Genomic DNA, 24,220 nt, shown 5'->3' with positions numbered 1-24,220 from the left:
CAAGATTCATTATTTTTCCAAAGTATTCTATCAAGAGAGGCCCTCATTTAGCTACTTTTACTAAATGTGAAAAGCATTGTACCACACACACAAGCTTAATAAAAATTAAAAAAGAAAATTGCTTTTTTAAAACCTTAATTTTTTCACATAAATATGATTCTAATTATATTTTAACTACATATTATATGCCATTTTATACATTATTATACACCCACCAGTCAAGCCCAAATTTCCTTAGTGGCCCAAGAGTTGCTAATTACATAATTGGATTATCTAAATATCACTTCCTAACTGTTTAAGCAAAAATAGAAAAATTTCCTCTGACATTTATTGAATGAGAATTTAATGTTAACCAGTATTTTAAGACTTTCTAAATATTATCTAATTGTACATTTTTAACACATGAATGTTTTACATAAAGAGTAAGAATCTTAGAGTGCCTACAAAATTTAACTTTACTCTCAACTAGTAATTTTATGAGACTTTGAGTCCGTTTGTATGAAGTTACAGTTTACTCTTTTGTCTATACATGGTATTTCTATGGAGTTATATATGTTAGATAGAATTTTGTCTTTACCATGCTGTAAATAATTTTATTATCTCTTCCCTATATACTGTTCAGCTGATCATATTTTCACAAGATTTTCAACAAAGTCTTCTATCAGTGTACTTATTACCTCACCATTCATGGTTCCCACAGAAACATACTGTCTTCTAATTTACTCTAACCTTTATATTCTCCTAAATACCACACATTCTATCATGTTTATGCAGCTCCTTGATAATCTTGTCAGGAATGTAATGAGACAATGTACAAAGAATGCAATTATCAAGGATATATTAATTATGAACATTATGAAAATAATAATTCCAATAAAAATGCAAGAACTTGCAATTTTTAACTTTGCATAATAGTGTAAAATAAAAAAAAAAGATAAACAATGTGAATTGAAGTGACTACACCATCAACCCATAGCAGCCAACAAAAGAGAATGAGTGCCAGAGACAATCACTTCAGGACCATCACTCTCCCTTCACAGAAGAAAATACTGTGTTTTTAGAGGCTGATATTTTATATTGTATTTTTATGGTTCATAGAGTGTGAATACCTAATTCCAAACATAACACTGGAAGATAGAATGTAAGAAGGAAAAGGCTTCTTCAGATTCTAGAGTTAGTGCCTTGGTGAAGAAGATGGGCTTTTGTGAGCAGCAGATTTCTCAGCATAAGAGCAAAATTTGTAAGAAAGAATTGAAGAAGGAAACTATGGATCACAGCAAAGAGAGACAAAAAAATTATCCTCATCTTCAGTTTGCTCTGAGAGCAGTAGAAGTTTGCAACTGTGGGATTTCCAGCGTGAGATCTCAGAAAACTGAAATCAATCCTGGATGACATAAGTCTAATCACTCATTTGCTTTTGAATCTTACCTCGATTTCTAAAAGTATACAGAGTGAAATAAAGCTTTCAAATTTAATTATGTGCCACAAATAAAAATTAGCATTTATATATGTAACTATTACTAAAAAAATGGTCATTATGAACCCCGAGGCATTATTTCAATTCTAATATTCTCAAGGGACATAATTTATTTGCTTTTGATTATTTGGAAGACTTTAGTCTAATTTCTAAGGATAACATATTAAAGAAATTAAAGGACATGATAACATATAAACAACAAATCTTTTAATGAGTTTTATTTATAATCTACACAGATAAAATATACATTCTTATCGTTTGTGGTTGTGGTCCAAATTTGTACTTACTGGCACAGGAATTTTCACTGGCATAATCTCTGTTTAACAATATATAGTCAGGAGAAATAATCTAAAATCTAATACTGCAGTTTGGACACACCAAACTTTTTCTAACAGCATAGTGATGCAGAAACTTGGTCATCCCATGTGAAAAGGATTCTTATCACCAGGATGCTCAGGTAGCATATGGTAGAAAGGGAGCCCAGCTAAAACACGCATTTATCGAAGTCCTTCGTTATCACTGAGATAATTTCCCACGAACCTTACATGTTTCTACACATGTTATGGATCACTGACTAGCTTGGTTTCAACTGTTTTGGGGAGATGTTTGTAAATCAAACATTCTAGGAAAGTAAAAATAGAAACTCCTTCTGGAACAAAGGGAGATGCTTTTACTCTCTATTACCAAGATTTGCAATTTTTAAATTGTTGTGCCTTTCTTTTAATATGTAGGCATGTGAGAGTATGTTTAGTGAAAATTGAGCACAAGAAACCACTATAAAAATGTAGAAACTATTTGCTATGTCAGTAAATAACAAGCCCCTTTCTCTCTAGCCTAGAAATCTAAAGACATTTGTGAGCATCTATGAAACTATGACAGGTTTTTGAGCTAAAGAACAAGGAGAGTTTAAATCCCAGACTTCAGAGATGTTGTCAGTGATAAAGATAAATGCTGATAGTGACATCACTGGCATTCTTTCTGCATGAGGATGGTTGGGGTCCTTGCTGGCATTTTTCATGGGATTGAAAGAGGCCTATAGGCGTTAATAACAAACACACAGTGAACAATAAGTGGTGTTTTTTTTTTTGTTTTGTTTTGTTTTGTTTTTTTTTTGCCTGTTACTGACTAAATCAAGGGAGTTACTTCAGTGCAATGAATACAAAATAAATAAAATCAGATGTCAGGATATCATCACAGTTGTTTCTAATTCTCCTATTAACAGAAGAACACCCTCCTCAATAGAATGAACAGTCTCACATGTGCAACCTTATTAATAGTAGCAGCAAGATTTGCCCTTGATAGGCCGTACATCCACTGTGAAGGGGGACTTTACTGTGTGAATCATGAGAACCTTGATTGTTTCCTGTGAGAAGAACCATTAAATAAACTACTTCAAGTTAGTATTATATTCAAAATATAAATATATTTGCTAAGATAAAATGGCAAACAATACAATGTATTATGCCTAAATCCCACCTAAGCTTATTCTAACATGGCAAAAAAGGAGCATTTTATGAGTGACATAAGGGACAAAAAAGTTCTTACAGGTTTTTTTATTTGATTGCTTTGTGTGTGTGTGTGTGCGTATGTGCATATGTGTGTGTGTGTGTGTGTGTGTTTATGTGTGTGTTTAGGGACCTTTTCCAATATCAGTGACTGTCTTCTCAGGTTGATTGTCATAATTCAAAAACAAAAAATAAAAAAATACCACCTGTGGAAAACATCGATGTGTGGTGATGTATGTACACATGTACTAGTATTTGAACTCTATGTCTTTGTCACTTGAGTTAGCATTCAGATGAAGATGACTCACTGGAAAATCAGGCTGATGAAAGAAATCTAATTCTTGGGATCACTATCACTGTGGAGCCATGATAATGCTTCTTCCAGCCACTGATATGGTGGGAACTTAGATGGCATTTTCTCAGATATACAAGAAAATCCATAAAATAAGTGAATATGCATACACAAGTGTACATATAGTCATGGATCTCAGTGAGGAGAGGGGTTGGGTTTGTTGGATATAGTTGCTCAGATATCTTTTTTACCTGCACCTGTAGCAAATGAATGACTTGAGGTTCAGTTCATGAGTTTATACTGGGATCATTACAGGAAAGGCAGGGAAACAACATCTTGTGATGAAGTTTCGTGGGTCATTTTAACAATGTTGTATCATTAAAAAAATAAGTAACATTTCATGTGCTTCTGCGCTATCATATTTGAGACTACCAAAACCGGGCCAACACACATGTCATATGTACTAACAAGACTTAAGTAGCTTGTAGGATTTCTTTTTTTTCCCTTCCCATATGGACACCAATGTGATTATAGACTTTAAGGGGTCATTGACAGCAAGTGAGGCAATATCCTAAGGTAGCAGCTTTCCAAAGATTATGAGAGAGTTAATCAATTTTATTAGCTCAGAGTGGATTATCTCCCACTGAATCCAGCTGCTGGTCCCTTAGTCCCAGCTGTTCATGCAATTGAATACACGGCACAGATTAAACTTCTAGAATGGGTCTTGGTCTCTGTCAAAGGCCATCTTTTCTCTACTAAAGGCTCCTAATGGTAAAAGATCAAATCACATTCATGCCACAGAGTCACCAATATACTTCCCCACATTATTACAGCTTGCTGTGAGGATTTCTTAAATTTGTTCATACACACAGACATATATACACACATATGTGGGGATATGTGTGTACATATACACAGACATTGTATACATGCATACACACATGTATGACTCATGTAAAAATCAGATTCATTCTTTTTTTTTTTTTTTTTGGGGTTTTTCGAGACAGGGTTTCTCTGTGGCTTTGGAGGCTGTCCTGGAACTCGCTCGGTAGTCCAGGCTGGTCTCGAACTCACAGAGATCCGCCTGCCTCTGCCTCCCAAGTGCTGGGATTAAAGGCGTGCGCCACCAACGCCCGGCTCAGATTCATTCTTATTCAGTGGTTTTGAACTTTGTGAAACATATTTTTCTTCCCCAACTACTCAAGCTACTCAGTCTATGGGAGACAAACATCAAAGTGAAAACTAAGCACACAGATGTGGAAACTTTCTTTGTAGTGAAATGAAGATTCAGTAAACACACAGATGAAACTGCAAGTTCAATTCTGCTCCTCACTTAAAGAAACTAGATTCTGCTTTGGGAATATCATCTTCCAATCAACTGTCTATGAGAATTAAAATAGAAAATACTTATGGTATACTATTATTACACTGTATGAGTGCATAATTGATTAAGGAGAAAATGACAATAAAATATGAAATACTTTAGGGAGTTTAGTTACTCTGCAATTGTAAAATGTTTCCCAAAATTTAACAATAAAGTGACAAAAGAGTGTCAGGAAGCCTGGTTACCTTCAACTGCAGAGATTAAAGGTTAAGCATGGAGGTGAATTGGGAAGCAGTAAGGACCTTTTCCTATTTTCTTTATTGTTGAAATTGAATTATTATCAAAGAGGGTTATTGTTTTAATGCCATAGAATGATAGACACCACAAAGAAAGAGGAAACTTGGATTCCAATCCTTTGTCTATTACTTAGGAATCTTAGGTAAATCATGAGTAAAATAATGGAAATGGAATGTCTTCCAAATACTCTAATCAATATCTGAATTCTAACAGTCATTTCATTTGCAATTAAATAAATGAAGGCATATTTCAAACAGACTCAATTCACACCACAAAATTTAAATGTCTTTTGTTGCTGTGTGCCTTTGTTTTGTAGTTTTGAGTGAGTCACTGCCTATTCAGCTGAGGTTGACCTTGAACTCAGGACCTTCCTGACTCTGCCTCCCAAAGAATGGAATTACAGGCATGTGCCAAGAGACTAAATGAAATGCTCATTTACATAGGAATCCTAATCACACAGCTTAGAAAACTGTGAAACTTTGGTTGAATCATGATGCTAGTTTTGAAATGATCACTATTTTGTTCCCTGAGAAGGCTTGTCGTTAAATGTTACTGTATAGACTGAGGCTAGAAAGAAAACCCATTATCAATGCTTATATAATGGTTTGCTATTGCTATTCATATTAGTAGTTGCTTTTTGAATTCATAAAATTTGTATTTTTAATACATAGACTACTATGAATTAAATAAAGTCCAAATATATATAAAATTAAGAGACATCCACCAATATAAATAAGCTAACACAAGACATCATAAATTCATGTATTAGTTTATATATTCATTGTCCAAAGTTTTGGCTATAATTTATTTGTCTGGAATTTAGTTCAATTAGATAGTTTACATGGTTCTGCCTTTGCTTCTCAAATGTTAGTGAAGGAAATTAAATAACTACTTCTTCATAAGGGAAAATTGTTGCATTTTCATTCCTGAAATTAAGAACAGTTCTAAAAAATCAAGTTGGAAAATGCTGTTACTTAAGCACCACCGTAATAGGAAGTGTATTAAGTAATGGTTTCAAGCCACGATTCAATTTCTGTTTTTCCTCCCTGCTTCCTTATTCTCAGCCTCTTTTTCTGTTTACCTACCACTCTTCTCAGTAAAATCAGTTCACATGTAGCATTCAAATAATGACAACTTGTTCATGAATTACCTATGTCATTTATACAATGGTTAATGTGTTTTTCCAAGGCAAGTGTTTACTTTAGACCTACTCTCTTGGTGGTACATCACTAAAAGCATTACATACTCAACAATGTACCAGTCCAATATTGGTGTGCCTGTCTCTTCCTTACCTGTTATATTTGATTGCTGGAAATTTCTTACTAACTACAGGAACTTTAAATCCAGGACTGTCTTTAGTTCTTTATAAGAATTTTTACAAATCTCTGCCATATTTTATGACAAAATAATTTATCTGTTCATAGATAATTCTGAGACAATTTTAATATTGTGACATAAATTAGAATTATGTCAGAATACATGGATTTGAACTTATGCTTCTCACAAAACAGAGCAGACAGCATTAGTCCTTGCTTTACTTTGCTCAACTGTGAGGTGTCATTTTAGGGAAGACTCATTGTTTTTGGATATAGTCTACATTTGAATTATCCCATTACCACAAAAAAGGTAAATATCTCTGGAAGGAAATTTAGAGCTCCTTTGATTCAGGTTAAGCCTACCTATTGTTCACACAACACACCACACATGAACATCCTCAGCAAATGCAAACTTAAATAAGGGTGTAGAGTATTCTTAGTCTAATACTATGTAGAATTAGGAATTTTTTCATATTTAGGAAACCAACAGTAAAGTTAGTACTCATGCCCCTGTGAGTTTTGATGCAGCTGAACACATTTACTGAAAACTACTGCTGGTGGCTGTGTTCCTGCCCAGAGGACACAAGACAAGACACAAAGAAAACAAAATGAAGTAAAATGCCTGGTAATGGGAAAGGGGAGGTTTTTAAGGCAATCCTTGCTAATCAAATTCCCTATGTAATTCATTAATGTAATGTAGAATCTAGAACACATCCTCTCCATCAACTGCAAAGGTGAGGGTGGCAATTTAAGTTTTATTCCCCTGAAGTTGCTCAGAGAAATACCAAGAATGGTACATTCACAGAGCCCATGCTTAAATAGCGAACAGTGCAAAGTTTCTTACGTTTCTTTGAATACTCCTAAGTGTATTCTTTAAACATTAACCCTATGTTGAAGAGTTCTGTGCAATAAAATGCAACCATAAAATTAATACTTTACAAATTATTTAAATCGTGAGCTGTGTGGGACCTTATGTTAAGATTATACGTAAACAGAAATCGTGATGCAAACTGTAGTGTTTAAATCACCTCTCTCCTTCCTTAAACCCCTTTGTCACATTCATTGACTGGGCACAATAGCTATTTTTCCTCAAGCCAACCACAAACAACCTGGCTTAGGCAGGAAAGGCTGCTGCACTCAAGAAGCTCACACAGAAATCCCTTAGGACAAGAGGGCAAGAGAGACTACGACACACCTGAAGAGCTTGTTGTGGAGGTCATCGGTACAACGCTCCCCTCTTAGGCACTAAACACAAAGAGAAGCAGGGCTTTGACTTAACTCAAATTTCAAAAATGATTCCACGGGGTAACTCTGCTGCCACCTTGTCCTCTCTCAAGAAGAATCTGTTTAACTGCAAGAGTTGATAGCCTTTGGGTGGAGGCAATGCCCTAGGGACATTTACAACTGGACTATGTGGGTGTTGTGCTCTAGATCTGAAAGCAAGACCAATTCAGGAAAAACAGGTAAAATAAGATTCCTTCTCTGTGGTCAGCCAACAAGCCCACAGATAAGATGGAATCTAAACACAGTAAATAGTTATGCACTTTGAAACAATGACAAAAAGTTTAGTCCCACAAGCTTTGCTGTTTTTGTCCTAGTCGTTCCACGGTTTGAGCATGCCCCAAACGGTCCAGATGCAGAGACACAATACACAGAAGGCAGGATCAATGTGTGTCAGTGTCAGTCTTGAGGTGAGTGTCAGAAAAGCTAGGAGGCAGCATCATATGGAGAGAATGAGGTCAGAATTTACTATGACTGAGAAGGGACTGGACTGCAGGACGGGTGGCCCTGTGGTCAGACTTGGAGGGGAGGTGGGTCAGGGGAGGACTTCGTGGAGAAAGCTGGCTCTGCTAGAAGAGGAAATTCAGAAAGAAGAGGGGACAACGAGGGCAGCAAAGACCCTGTTTGAAGTGAGGCCGATCAGGTGCTATCTGCAGGGGGAGTGAGAGTAGCAGCCAGAGGGCTGAAGGGTGACAAGGGACCAAGATCTACAAGCAGCTATCTCTGAAAGAGAAAGGGTTCAGGTGTCCAGCTGGTGGAGTTAAACCAAACGTCCCCGGAGACCTGGGGGAGACACTGTGCCAGAAGGACACCCAGCAGGTGGTTGGGGTTCCTCTCGCTTCTAAGGATGTTTTGTGGGACCTCAGCTCTGTCCCTGACACCCTGGACTCTCTGGTACTTACCGATTCCATCCCAACGAGGGAAAGCGCCATCCAGGGCGCGTGAGTGTAGCGCAACGCGGGAGGGACGAGGGCTTGCGGCGGTGGCGGCGCTGTCCTAGAAGCAGAGCTGGAGTCGGGGGACAGCCTGGCGGCGAGAGCGGCGGCGGGGGCGCAGGGCACCGGGGGCGGAGAGAGCGGTGGCTACAGAGCTGCAGCGCCCCGCGCGCTCTCTGCCCATCTCCGGGGCTGCTGAGGCTGCTGCTGCCCAGAGCAGCCAGGCGAGGGGGAGGGGAGCAGGCACGCGGCAAGGAGGGAGAGCAAAGAAAGCCGGGAGGGAGGGGGGAGGGATGCGCGAGGGGAGATAGAGATGATCACTGCGAGTTGGGAAGAGAAAGGAGGAGCATAGCAGCCGACTACAGGTTCTCACCAGAGAAGCTCCTAGCTGAGGCTGTGGGTCTTACCCCAATCCCCTGCCTCTCCATGCTTCCCCCTTCGCGCCCTTTCCTTTGGCTCTTCCTCCGGCGCCTGTGGCTGGGAGTACCCACTCTTTGCCGCCGCTGCAGTTTCAGCAAGCTGCCGCTTGTGCTGAGCCGGGAGGCTGCAGAGACAGAGCTCTGGGCACCAGGCCTGTGGCACCTGTGCATGCTCTCCTAGCCGCTGGTTCCACCGCAGAGGTTCCCAGATACAGACTCTCAGGGTTTCACCGTCCTCCACTCTCCTTTTTGGTCAAACTGTGATTCTATACGTGTATCAACCGCATCTACCTAGTGCTCTATTGCTGTTTGTTTCCCTGGGTGCTATTTGACACCAACTGTCCAGCCAGAAGGGGACATCAGGGAGCTCAGTATGGGCAACCTTCTCTTGTCCCTTCAGTCTACTGTGTGGTCATGGATGGAGGTGTTTGTTCTAGACTAGGGTTGACCAGCTCAAGATGGGTGAAAAAACAAAACAAAACAAAATTGGATCAGATTATTTTAGTAATTTGGGAATGTTGCACATGTGGAGGACAGGGCTGCAATCAGTACAGGTTTTCCTCATTAACTAACATTAAAAAACAAATAGATAGGTAGATAGGTGGATAGCTAGACAGACAGACAGACAGACAGACAGACAGATAGCAAGGAAGGGCTTAGCCTTCATTACCCCTCCTCCCATTTCCCTGGGACGGGTTTGTTTACTTATTGGACTACAAATCCATCCTGAATATTTGTTCTTAAACTACAGTAATTCAAATACATACAGAAACTATATTTAGCACCTCCTCCTACTTACCAAGAATCAGGAAATGAAGTCACACATTTAGAAAATACAAAGACAATAAGAATAATATTAACTGATTCCTATGAATCTTGGTTTTCATAATCATCACTAATTGGGGATAGACAGCAATCAGGGAACAAGAGGATGATGTGTATAGAGATACAGGTAGAAAGGGAGTCTAAGAAAACTCTCCTCAAATAATACAGGAAGTGCCTCTTTACCCCTTAAGGGAGCACTGGAGGAAGGAGGTTCTGGTTGGTGTGTGTGTGTGTGTGTGTGTGTGTGTGTGTGTGTGTGTATCTACATGCTGCTTTTTTAAATGTCGTAATCTTTCATCTGCAAAAGGAATTTACTCCCTAGAATAATTTAAACATTTTATTTTACATACCTATATCTTGTCTTATATAACAAATGTACTCATAATAAAATAAATGTACTCTCGATCATAGATGCGGTATGAAAACACTTTTAATGCAACAAGCCAGTCCTAAAGATTAATGAAAACCTTCTATATCTTCTTGTATCTTTTTATATGAACAAAAGTAAGATTTTAGTGACAAATTAATATTTGATTATATCCTGACTTGTTAGTCTCTTTCCTGTTGAGCATGCATGCTAATAAAAATATTTGGTTTCACATCTACCTAGTGATGAGTCAGAGAAACATCTACTTAGTAAGGGCCAACAGACCATATGCCCCAGACTCAAAAGACATATGCAATCTGCAACAGTTAAATCTACTGACTGGTAATCTATCAATCACATAAAAAACATAGAAGGAAAAAGAGTGATGAAGCCTAATATCCAATTCAGCACTCTTGTGTTTATCAGAGATGAATGATAAAGTTTGCAAATGGTGTTAACTTCTTAGTCAAGGGGTAGTTACTGAGAATTAACTAAGATACAGATTTCTTCATATATGGTTAGGATATCACTATTTTCATTTTAACATAATATATTCATATAATTTAATAAAATGGAGAAATTCACACATGTATACAGAATAATTTTATATAAACCATTACCCTTACTCCTTCTATAATGCACCCCTACCGCTACCTCAATCCATGTGCTCTGACATTGGTTTTTTTATACCCGTAGTTTGAATGATTGTGGCCTCCACAGATTCATATATTTTTGTCACTGGGGGTGAACTTTTGGTTTAAAAAACCACCTGACATCCCTAATGTGCTCTGTGCTCCTTGCTTGTAGTCTAAGATGGGAGTTCTCAGATGTTTCTCTCATCATCATTTTGCTTCACCATCGTGAACTCTTATTCTCTGGAGCCACTATCCCAATTATATAAGACAGGGTTGTCCATTGGTGTATGTTCATCTTATTGGTTGATGAATAAAGCACTGTTGGGCCAATGGGCAAGGAGGAAATAAGATAGGCAGGACTAGGAGAGAAGAAGTCTGAGAAAGGTAGGAAAGAGAGCCTGCCAGAACAGTTGCCATGTAGCAGGCAAAGGAGGTGCAGGTCAAGGATTCCCTGGTAAGCCAAGACCACGTGGAAATACATAGATTAGTAGTCATGGGTTAATAACTAAGACAGAGCTAGCCAGCAGAAGCCCTAGTCATCTGCCCACAGTATTATAATTAATATAAGTCTCCGAGTGTTCATTTGGGGCTGACAAGGCCGTGGGACCAGGCTGACAGGAAAGAGTGCTCATAATAATATACTTTCTTTATAAACTGCCTGGGCCATGGTGTTTTACCACAACAATGGAAATGTGATTAATATAATAACCCACCAAGACAGATTTGTACTCATGGGTTAGAGGCTATCCACTAGAGTATGGTTGACCTACCAGGGGACACACCCTTAAAGAAAACACACTGTCTCTCCTTCAGCACCTCTCAACTCTCAGCTTCTCAGATTAGAAGTATTGGAAGTTCATGGCTAGCTTTAGTGGGAATGCTGCAGAGTTAAAATGTCTTCTGCAAGCAATTTCAGCTACTATGAGTTCATGTGTGTAGTGACCCTGTGATGTCCTAAAGACACTGTTTCTCCCAGATGTTCCAAAGCCTGAATCAGTCATAATGGGGCATCTTTATCATACTTGTCTTAATAAGATAATTTGCCTTTGGGAAGCTTTAGTGTTGTCTCCATATATTTGTATCATCACTTGGCAATAGCAATACTTGTGTAGTCTCATTCTATAGTTGTGAAATGGAAAAAGAATGGAAGCTAAAATTCCTTAAATCTAAGCAAAGAGAAGACAAGGAAACACAGTCTCATTTCAGCTTTCTTCCTCGGTCATGTGACCCACTAGAGGCAAGAAGAAGAAGAGGAATATAAAAGAAGAAGGACACTCTGATCTTCTTGCCTGTGGACTTAGATTTCAATCTTTATTTGGGGGTGAATGAATTTTCATCTCTACCATAGAATTCTCTCTTCCTCCTGTCTTGTTTGACCTCCATTACTGCATAACTCTACCATGAATTACAATAACAGAAACCAAAATAAATTGATTAATAAAATAAAAATTTGTTTGAATAGCTTGGTACTTTGAATTTACTTATTTGAAAACAAACTCATCTGAAATTTTCTGAAACTGGAGCTTGCAAGGGCCTTGTATATGAGCTATTAACACACATGTAGTAGGAAATATTTAGTGCAGTAAAATCCTGTATTTATACAATAGATACTAGATGAACACACTGGTCAAGTACTAGCTAAAGGGTACTACAATGAAATTCTAACTTTGCCATGGAAAAACTTATTGACCAATGAGTCAATAAACTATTTAATCAGTAAAACAATATGATAATGACATTAATGGTATGTTTTAGGCCTAAATAATAAATAAATAATTTTATTATAGTCAATAAGATGTATAAGAGGTAAATGAAGAAAGATCTTGAGGTTCTGCTACAGTGAATTTATGTATGAACTGTAGATGGAATTTTCTTTGGGCCACCAGCTCACAAAGAACACCAAGGAGATTTACTATTAATTATAAAGGCCCAGCTGGTAACTTAGATTTGTTTCTAACTAGCTCTTATTACTTAAATTATCCCATTTCTATCAATTTACTTTTTGTCTCATGGCTCTGGACTGCCCGTGAGGCTTCTTCTGAGTCCTGGTGTCTCCTTGTGACTCTGCCCTTGTCAGCATTCTTTCTGCCCTGAAAATCCTGCCTATCTATTGGCCATTTAGCTTTTTATTCAACCAATCAAAGTAAAATAACTTCAAACCATTTAAAGGAATATTCTACAACCATGAGCTTATAGTGACCAACCTCCCTGTTTTAGCAGCCAGGACAGGCTACCATGTGTTTGAATGACCTTGCAGCTCCTGTCCTGGTCACTAGGAGGTCAGATGCCCTCCTCATGGCAAGAAGCCAATCAAAAGTTAGCTGGCAGGGTTGTGCTTTATGACTCTGGGTGTGCTTTACGGACAGTGTACAACAGTGATGTATAGAGCATAGCAACTACCCTCGGAGGGCCTATGGGCTATAACAACCAGTTAAGTAGCCTGTCATAGCTGCTAAAATGGGGAGGCTGGTCACTACATTCCCCCCTTCTCGAAGTACCCATGACAGGACTCAATCCTGATTCCTGCCTGTTAGGGGTTCAAAGGGGTATTAACAAGCCCTGTCATTAGTGAACAGAGTTTTTGAGGGAGTGACATTTGCATCTGTTGTCATATTATTCCCTATGTAAGGGAGTTTCCTTTTGACTTATCATCTTAAACTAGGGAAAGGGAGCAATGTATTCTTTCCCATGCTACTTCCTCCTGACTTTGGGATGCAGTTAGGGACCCAAGAAGGCTGAAATGCTAGTCAAAAGCAAAAAGGGAAATCAGGCAATGGGGTATCTATCAGGAACAGCTGCTTGGAAGACTCTGTTGAAGAGATAGGGGTGTCCACATCAAATAAACTGGTTCACAACCACAGCAAGTCCAGGGCTGCAGTCTTTAGGAGCCAGGTGTGGTCAGCAACTGATGCTCAGATTCGTCTGCCAGAAGCAGAAACCAGTTTAAGACATTTTAAAACGGAAGTTAAAACTTATTAGTGATCAGGAAGGGTGGGAGTCCCATGACCAGGGGAGAAAAATCCCATCTTCAGGAACAGACAGGTGGGATGATATAGGCTGTACTTATCTGAAGTCCTTTTGACTTGTGAGAAGCGGATCCAAGCTGTATGACTTTTGATCCTCTGAAGTCTGTGCAAATTTTATTATACAAAAGGACATAAAGGTTGTAGACACAATAGTATTATCAATCTGTACTGAAATCCATATTGCATTTCCAGTCTTAACAAAAACTACAGATTTGGGCTAGAAGTGTACATTTGTCTTCTGTCCAGGGAGCCAGGTATGAATTAGACAGAGGTATGTTTGGCCTGATGAAAAGCCCTTTAAGTTTATATTTATTTGACAGCCAAAATAAACCTAAGAACCTTGAGCTTGTGATTGAACAGCAGATCTTATATTTTTACATCCTCTGATGCCTACTGAGGACCCATATTAACACTTGATTTTTACATAAGTAAAATGAGCTACCAAGCTGAGTATAGTCTTGTGGATTTGGCTGCCTGATGTTGTCAGACTGATAACAATTAATACTTTCAGAGATCTGAGAAGGATAAATTTTATACAGTTTCCAAATCTATTAAAAAGAGACAGATAACAGTCCATATACAGCCATACCCAAGTCTCCTGCATTTGTGTTGGAAGCACAAGTGTCAAGGAACAGCACCAATCTTTGTCAGGCCTGTAAGGTGAGAGTTTTCTTTCTCTGTGGAAGAGAGACATGGAAAGACTGACCTTGTTTTGTCTAGGCAAAGGGGGTACAATCAATTTTCCAGTGTCCAGCAGCTTTGTCCACATTCTGGGCCATGTCCTGGCAGCAGCAGGTGTCACCTTTGACCATCTTGCTCACTGGTCAGCATTGTCATAATCCAGGTGTGGGAATCGGGGTGCATCATTATCTTCTTTGGAGACTTTGTGTAACCAAGATTTTGCAGTCTGTCTGATATTATAAACTTTTAAATCAACATTTTAAATGCCATGTTCTGCAAGTCTCTGAAGAATTAGAGATTTGTCTACCTGAGGCCTATCTATTGAAAATATAAACTCTGTTTACTTGTATTTTTTAACATCTTACATTAAGTTAACAGTTTTTATAAAACTAGAACTTTACACTGTCAGGTTTAGCTTAAAAAAACAACTACTTTAAATTGAAGCTCTTTAGTCAAGATAGCAGTTCAGGTATCTCTTTTAACTTTAGAAAAAAATGGCTACCAGCCAGCCATGTGACTGATTGCAAAATGGTGGCCACCTGCACCATTTTTGTTTTAGTTCTATGCTTGTAACAAAACTTAGATTTTGCCAGAAAACACAGACAGAACTTTTTAACAAAACAAGCATATATAATTTTAAAGAACTTTTTAAACAACAGAATTAACAATATGATCAAAAATTTTAACTTTCATCACCGATTTTTAAAATTTATCATTTGTAGACATGAAACACCACAGCAAACAGTTACATTCCCCCTTTCCTGTTGTGGTTATGATAACTTTAAGGCCATTCCATTTCTGCAGAAAGACTGTATCTGGCCAAATAGCTTACCTGCCCTAGCACTGTGTGCCTGGGTAGGGAGTTCTGGCGGAGGGGAAACCTGGCAGATAGCTCCTTGTCCATGTGGCAGATAGAGAGATGTCCCCCCATCCTCACATCCTGTACACCTCACAGGTAGGCAGGTGAGGACAGAGCAGGCTCAGCTGTGAGGGCTGCAGCAGCAGTTGGAGTTCAGAGCAGCCACCTCACTGTGTATGTGGAGACAGGAGACCCTGATGCAGCACGCTCTAACATATGGCACATGGCAGGAGGGACTCCTGCCCTGCATGCCACGTGGCTAAAGGCAGCAAGAGAAGACCCCTGACCCGCGCAATTAGCGTGGGCAGATAAGGACAGAAAGAGAGAGAGATAAGATGGGCCAGCATCTGAATAGGCTCGGCCAAAGTCTGCAGCCTCAGTACCAACCTATCAGAAAAGCACCCAGCTGAAGTCCAGAGCAGCAGCTGTTTCATCGGAACTCCGGGGTGCCAGAGTCAGGACAAACAAAGGCTTAGACAAACACATAGCACATTACAAACAGACTAGACAGATTAGGGCCATCTTCAGAATCTACGGAATCTTGCAAGAACCTTCAGTCAGATGGCTAGCCAAATGGGGTAATTTGTTCCCTTGACCAAGTCCCCTTCCTACAGTCTGGGCAACTCTGGGCCACTTTTCCTTGATCCCTTTTACAGACTGGGAGACCCTGGGCACTTTTCCTCGAGTCCCCTGATTCCTTGTAGGCCTACTTACAGATCTTGCTATTGTACCCAACAGAAACACACAAACACACAAACTGACACAAAACGTAGTGCTCAGGACCCACCAAGCCTTCAGGATGAGGATTGCAGCAAATCAGATAACACACCTGCTCACAATAAGAATCCTGCTCATGATAAGGAGCCTGCTTGGCTAGTCGGGCTCCAAACTAGCTGGAGATGAAACACACAACCCGTTCAGCCTCTCCCTCAGGGAACTCAATTCTAATCCATTGGGTCCCCCAAACCACCAGCAGATTGCAGGATTCACAGAAACCAGAACTTAAACAATCAGAAACAAAGACCAAAGTTTCAACAGTCAGAGACAGAAAGCAGAATTTAAAAGACTTACCCAGGCAAAAATAGAAAGTTACATGACCTGGTGCCACATGACTCAGCAAAAGGGGGTGTTGTGATGGATTTCAGGGATCCCAGGCAAGGCCCCAAAAGTTGTGCCCAAATTCTGAACCCCAAAATCACCAAGAGGCCCATTTCGATGCAAAATCCAAGAGTCTTTTATTGAATTTATTTAGCAAACTAACCCATTAGCTCGGCTTCTCATCCTGCCACCTTGGTTGGTTGATGGTTGGAGAAAGACCCCAAGAAACCTAGAGGCATGGATCTTAAAGGACAGTGGAGAGTGTCTAGGGATATGAAACAGTCTCAGGATTGGTGTGCTTCTAAGTTTGGATGACCTGCTCTGTGTTGATTGGTCAACTGGTTGTTATGGCCTATAGGCCCTCCCAGGGCAGTTGCTATACTCTGCATGTTACTGTTGTGCACTGTCTGTAAAGCACACCCAAAGCTTTAAAGCACAACCCTGCCAGCTAACTTTTGATTGGCTCCTTGCCACGCGGAGGGCATCTAATCTCCTAGTGACCAGGACAGGAGCTGCAAGGCCATTCAAGCACATGGTAGCCTATCCTGGCTGCTAAAACAGGGAGGCTGGTCACTATAGGCTATGAAGAGAAACAAGGAAAAGAGACCTTACAAACAAAAATAAAACAAACCAAACAAAAAAAAAGAAAAACAAATTTACACAGTATGAGTTCACAGTTTGCAAGCAAGTGAAAATTTAGTCACTATTAACTTTTTTAAATGGGTGCCCTGGTAATTCATAAAATAGTGTAAATGAACTACACTAATATGGAAATGATGTCAAAAGTTGCAAATTTTCCTCTCTCCCTCTGAAAAATATTCCAAAGCCACAATTAGAAGGCAAAAGAAAAAACTTGGTTATTTCTATTTTCAACAATTCAGAAGGTAGACAGGCTGCCATTCCCAACATTCTTAGCTGAGTTGTCAAAACTGCCAAGATCCAATGTAGATGTTACAGGAGGGGAAAAAAGAGTTGAAAGTGGTCCCAGTGACACCTTCGCTAAGAATACACCAACAACCCAGTACTTCAGAAAAGTGAGAATCGCATTTGCAAAGAGAAAATTTATTTTTCTTGACACAATACATTCAAGAACAAGAATTAGCACATGGACACAAAAGACAGAGGAAGAAAACAGCATGGGCCTCAAAGGAGTAAGCTCAGGCTAGCTGCTCACATTGGCTTGAGAAACCAGCATTTCTTCCTCCCAGGGAGCTCTGAGGTTTGCAACACTACTTGTAAGTCTCAGAGGAAATCAGGCTATGTAATGATCAGATAGCAGCAGGGATTGCAAATAACTGTGTTATCCTTTAGTAGCAACAAAGAAAAGCCTTTGGAAATCCTGGGATACTGTCTTTGTTTCTCACTTTGAAGAAAGTTTTGTTGACTTAGTTAATTATAAGTAGCTAAAAATAGACGTAGTATCAATATAGAAACAAGAAAATCCTGGAGAAGAACTGAAGTGAACCAGTGGTTGAAAAATTTAAACCATAAAAAATGTTGCTATGGAGATGTTGAAAAATTGTTTTAATATTCTGACATGAATTTCTATAAAGGCACAGTAAAGGAATTGCCTCTAAGATTGAAAACCACAGGCATAAATGCAAGATTTTGGAGAGAGATTATTGGAAAATAGTAACTGGTGATATGTGGCTGTCAGAGTTCAGAAGACAAGTGAGAAGAAAAAAGAGCAGTTACATGTTAGGACAGAAAATGGAAGAAATACAGCATAAACTAGACATCCAGGCAAAAATTAAAGATGGGACAGAACTTTTTTTTTAAAAAATCAGGAAAAGGATGAAGTGACAATATCAAGCCAGTATATGTTGTATAACAGGTCCCTGAAGAATAATAGACACATAAAGTCGCTGAAGAATAAGAACTGGCTATGAAAAGAAGAAATATTTTTAAAAACACTAAGAATACTTTCTGTAAATGAAAGATTTCAATTTTCATTGGACAGAAGCAATGATTAGCAAAAAAATTTCTCTAGAACGATAAACTCTAACTTCTAAGGAAAATGTTTTATTTATTTAGTTTTTAGGATTTTCATTGTCTGCTTTGTTTGTGTATTGTTTTGTTTTAAACACATCCCAATCACAGTTCCCTTCTCTACTCCTCCCAGTCTCCATCCTTTCACATCCACTCTCCCTCAAATCCACTCCTCCTCCATTTACCTTCAGAAAAGACCAGGCATTCCAGGGATATCAACTGCATAAAAAGATACAATAAGACTAGTCAAAACCCTTCTATCAAAGTTGGCAAGGCAGCCCAGTAAGAGGGAAAAGGTCCCAAGAGTAGGTAAAAGAATTAGAGATGCTCCCACTCCCACTGTTAGTAGTCCTACAGAAACACCAAGCTACACAACTGTAGCATTTATACAGAGGAGCTAGTGCCGCCCCATGCAGGCTCTGTGTTTGCAACTTCAGTCTCTGTGAGCCCCTATGAGCCCTGCTTGGTTGATGTCTATGAACCTTATACTAGGTCCTCCACCCTTCTGTCAATTCTACCTTCCCCTTTGCAAGTGGTGTTCGCTGATATTCAGCAGGAGAGACCGAATGGAGTTCTCCCATTTGGACCTTCTCTCTGCCTGAAGTTTGGTTGTGAGTCTCTGTGTCTGTTCCCATCAGCTGCCATGGGGACAGCTCTCTGATGACAATTGGACTAGACACTGACAATATTTGTCTTTCTGGGTCTGGGTTACTTCACTCAGGATGATTTTTTCCTAGTTCCATCCATTTGCCTTCCGAGTTCATGATGTCATTTTTTTTCTAACAGCTGAATAATGTGCTATTGTGTAAATGTATCATGTTTTCTCTATCTATTCTTTGACTGTGGACCACCTAGGTTGCTTATAGTTTCTGTCTATTATGAATAAATCCATAATAAACATTTGAGCAAGTGGTAAAATGGAACATCATTTTGGTATATGCCAAATGGTGAAATAGCTGCTGTGTTTTGAGATAGATGAATTCTCACGTTTTTGAGGAAACACTAAATTAATTTCCATAGTGGCTGCACAGGTTTGCATTCCTACCAGCAATGTAGGAGTGTTCCTTTAGCTCTGTTTCCTTGCCAGTGAGCTGTGACTAGGGTTATTGATCCTAGCCATTCTGACAGCTGCAAGATGGAATCTCAAAGTAGTTTTAATTTGCATTTAAGGAGAATTATCAATACTATTCTTAAAATTCTGTCAGTTTCAGCAATGCAGTACAGTCATTAAACATACAAAATCTACAGCGGGATTAAGAAAAGAGAGGCAGCTAGTATTTATTTGTTTTGTTTTTATTTAGTTAATTCTATTTAGTGAATGCTATTTTGTATAATAAATACAAACTTTTGAATTTGTGAGTATTCCAGAAATACTGTTCTTAGGATCACATTTTCAGAAAAATCACTTAACTAGAAAACAAAATGCAGCATTCTAAAATAAACAAAAGTAATATGCTGGATCAGAAACTGATTGTTCAAGTTAATAAATAGGAAGCATTTATCTATTGATCAAACTTCGTAAAAATATGAGAAATAAGGCAATAGACTACAATGTAAGTTCATTGATCTGCACATTGTAAAATGATACATCTGAGCAAGCTTTGAAGAAAAAGAGGAAAGAAGACAGGGTATAAAGGTGGTGATCAATTGATGGTTAAAAATCCAAGAAATCATTTAAAGCCACAAAAAATCAAAATAATAGCTGAAGTATATATTCAAGGAGAAAGACAGGAAGAATAAGAAAAATTCTGTATACATGCATGTCCCTAGTTATTAGTGTGTATGTGTCTGTGTTTGTGCATGCATGTATGTATGTGTGTGTACACATGCCTGTATGTGTGAGTGTATGTGTAGGCCATAGGTCAATGTCAGATTCTTCCTCAATTTCTCTCTACCTATTGAGTATGAAGCTCACATGCTCAGTTTGAATGGATATCTGTCATGTCCCTGGGATCCTCAACACTCATTTCCTGAGGGTGTCACAATCACACATGTGTGCTACACAGGTATTTTATGTGGATGTTATGGATCTGAATCATGATTCTCACACTGGTAGCAAGTACTTTAGTGATTGAGCTATCTTCCAAGGTCCAAACACTTTATTTTTATCACTGATTATTTCAGTAATCTAAGGTACTGAATCTATAAAACTAAAGAATTATTTATTCTCGATTTTCTCAATATATACTCAATGTATAAAAGAATGCATTTTAAACTAACAAAATACAAAATAAGAACTGTAACAAATGTAAAACATATATATATAAAGAAATAATAATATAAAATAAACTATACTTCAAAGAATATTCATAGCTATAAGGAATAGAAGAATCATAAAAGAATATAGCATAGTCGAGAGTGATTATATCCATGTCAATAAATATGTTTCTATATTTATATTTACATGCAATAGGAAATATATATATTTCTAGATTTGACTACAAAAAGGAGTTCTATTTATTTCTCCCATAAGTGAAAGCCAAGAGATTGAAAAAGAGAGGGACTGGAGTGCACACAAGAGCTAAGCAAGAATTGCAAACAGCCAAGGACACAGCTGTACCAAGGTCAAATTATGTTCAGCAATAAGAAAAGTGATCTATGATAATAAAATAGCTACTTTTCTATTACACACAAAATCAATAAATTATAAACTTTTATTTATATCCCAGATAATGTAACACTAACATTGTTATATGATAAATTACTGCATTAAGAGGGTCAATGAAACTATTATTAATAGGAAACTTAAAGTTACATTCTGTGTCTATATTAACAGAAAATTAGAAAGGAGTTAAAGATGAAATATATATATTTCTATATCTATATTATCTATATCTATATCTATAGTAATGCAAATCTTGCAAGGATCAGTGAAAATTTTTAGTTATAATTGATAAGTCATACTGGTATATCACATGTCTTAATATGTATCTGACAGTTTATTAATAAAGCAAGGATGCATGTATATGCATATATATATATGCTTCATCATTTATCTTATTTATAAGACAGAAAGAAATGACCTCTGCCACATGGAAGTACCTTTATTAACAGGGCACATTCATTTCATACTTCCTCTGTGTCTGGCTGGTTTCTCCTGTCTCTTCTCCATCCTTCCTATCATCATTTGTTTTGTCATCCCACCTATACTTTCTTCCCAGCTATTAGACAATCAGCATTTTATTAAAGCAATTTGATCGACACATCTTTCACAGTGTACAAGAGGATTATTCCACAGCATTTTCACCTTTTGTCTAATTAAAAAATGAAGACTTTAACTTACACATAGTAAGATTATATACAACAAAAACAGTTATCAAGTAAGAATTACAGCTACAATATCCAGTCAATTTGTATTTGGTAAAATTAGAGAAAATACTCAATGTTATCTTTGTGAGTCCAAAGTTTTCTACCTAATTTAGCTTTTGTCATAACTAAATATAACTATATCTATAACTATAACTACAATTATCTAGTCTTCAACTCCATCAAAAACTCCAGAGGGTGAACTGTTATCTAATGACAGGGTCCAGTCATTGCCTGAAGAGTCATGCAAAATTCCTCTGTAACATTGGGGCATCTTTCTTTGGCCTATAGGTCTAGCATATCTGACAGACTTTCCTGTGACATAGGAAATTTTGAAGGATTTGCTTACCTTCTCTTGGCAAAGTTCAACAGTCTTTGTACAACAGCATAACTGGCCTCTCCAAGAAGTTGGTCCTAGGAAATTTCAATACCTATAAACTAGTTTGTTGTTCAGTGGGCCTAGCCTCATCATTCTACCAGGTCCCCCACTGAAATTCAGGACCAGGTTACTGTTGTAACCAAGTCTTTCCCATTTTGTGAGATAATAATGTTATTGGTTGACCATGAATTTCACATCTGCTTCACAAAAGATGAATGCATATCATATGAGGCTATCACTGCCTAAAATCATCTCAAATCTAACATTTCCACAGGAATCCAGTTAACCCCTCCACAGCCTTGGGAATATCTGTCATTTGGCAGTTTTTATCTGTATGGTAACTGGACAAATTATGGTTGTTTGTTTGATACCTTGGGCTGTTCTTCTGTAACCTTATAAGGTAATGCTGAGTTTGATTTTCCTTTGAATTCTTCTGTCTTTGCATATCTCTTAAGGCTTGTAGCTTGCCAGTCAAAATGGCATTATTTTCTTTAGTAACTTTTTCTAAGGCCTGTATCTTGGCACTCATATCAACCAACTTGGTACTCAAACCAACCAGCTTTCCTAGGGATAAAGCAAGAATTATCAAATTAATAATGTTTATAATTAGCATTACATGAATTCAACCTAACTTTATTATCTCCCCATGTAATTGTTCTACTTTTAAACTATCCATTTTGTAATCATACAGAGACATAACTCTCCTTCTACAGCTAGGTTTTGTCATAAAGTAAACAAATTCCAAGCAGAGTTTCTTCGATACCCATCATATTCTCTGAAGAAAATTGGTTCTGCCAGGAGCATGCGCTGCCTTCACATGTTTACCTATGTCCGCTGTCCAGGAGGCTGGATCATTTGCTCCTTTGCCCATGAACTGTGGGCTTTCCTTGCATCCTCTTCTCCGGCTGTTGATATGCAATCAGTGGGAGCTATCCTCAGTCAGGCTGTGCAGCATCTGTGTTTTCTGCCTAGAAGTGCTGCACATTGACAGCCAGAATTGGTGAGCAGAATTGGAATTCTTAAGAGGGTAATTGGTTTTAAAAAGGGAGAGGGAGAGTTCTTTCCCATACTAAAAAAATGGGAAACAACATTACAATGGAGGGAATTGGAAGCACAGAACTGTGTGATGTCAGAGGTGGCCAATGGTAAGGAGGCTAACTCTGGTGATGTTTGGAACCCAGTTGGCTTTGGAGATTGCTGCAGAGAGGCTGCAACATAAAAAGCTTCGAGAAGAAAGGTAAAGCCAGCCTGTGGTGCAGTGACTCTGCTGGGTACAATTCCCACCATGTCCAGCTCTGTCAGGGGCTGATGACTACAAAACCACAGATAAGGAACAATTTCATGAATTTGTGCTTCATGTTGAACACTAGGTGAAGCATTATTCTAATTAATCACTATTGATAAAAAAAATCAGGAGTCAAATATTGTAATAAGATCAGAAAACCGGGAGCAGCTGCTAGATGCTTGCTACCTCTCTCATTCCTGTATCCAAAAGGACCAAGATTCTCTCTCTCTCTGGTTCACATCATCACTTCTTGTCTCTCTGCCTACAGTCCTCCAAACCTCTATGGTTAACTGTGGGTAGTTCTCCTCTCTGACTCCAAGCAAGCTGTATTTGTCAGAACACAAACAAACTATCATACACAGGCTGGCCTCAAACTCAGAAATCCTCCTGCCTCTGCCGCTTGAGTCCTGAGATTAAAGTCATGTACCACCATTGCCTAGCCGGGTTTTCTTTTTATAATGTTTTAACTTATATTCTTTTTTTCTATTTTCTTTTAATGGAAAATATTTTTTCTCAAACTATATCCCTGTATTCTTCCAAATTTCTCCGCACTTCCTCTTTCATCTGGATCCAACCCTTTTTTATCTCTCATTAGAAAACAAACAGGCTTCTGAGGGATAATAATAAAAGTAAATAGAATATAAACATATAAAACAAAAGCTAGCACACTAGAATTGGAGAAAAAACAAAAAGAAAGAAAATAGCCCAAGAGGAGTCATAAGAGATCCACTCATGTGCACACTCAGGAATCTCATAAAAATATTAAACTGCAACACATATATGCCAAAGATATGTAGGGTAAATCAGAAGAAAAGTATTTAAATAAAATTAAATATAAATAATAGTGTAAAATTATATACATATACATATATATGCCTAATATGATTTTTATGAGACAAGAAACCTCAAAAGTTGTCTTTGAAT

General features: G+C 38.2%; 1 protein-coding gene across 1 annotated transcript in view; it reads right to left on the bottom strand.

Annotated features, from left to right (window-relative positions):
* Window positions 1–8,625, bottom strand: part of Fut9 (fucosyltransferase 9) — a 195,783-nt gene extending 187,158 nt beyond the window's left edge. The window contains exon 1 of the mRNA XM_013110434.3: window positions 8,395–8,625. The gene's annotated coding sequence lies outside the window, so the exon portion shown is untranslated. The remainder of the gene's footprint in view (window positions 1–8,394) is intronic.
* Window positions 8,626–24,220: the final 15,595 nt, after the last annotated feature.

This window comes from Mesocricetus auratus, unplaced genomic scaffold, assembly GCF_017639785.1.
Source record: "Mesocricetus auratus isolate SY011 unplaced genomic scaffold, BCM_Maur_2.0 Super-Scaffold_6730, whole genome shotgun sequence".
Classification (NCBI taxonomy): Eukaryota; Metazoa; Chordata; class Mammalia; order Rodentia; family Cricetidae; genus Mesocricetus; species Mesocricetus auratus.
Note: the sequence above shows the minus strand (reverse complement) of the source record. Positions and strands in the feature narration are given on the sequence as shown.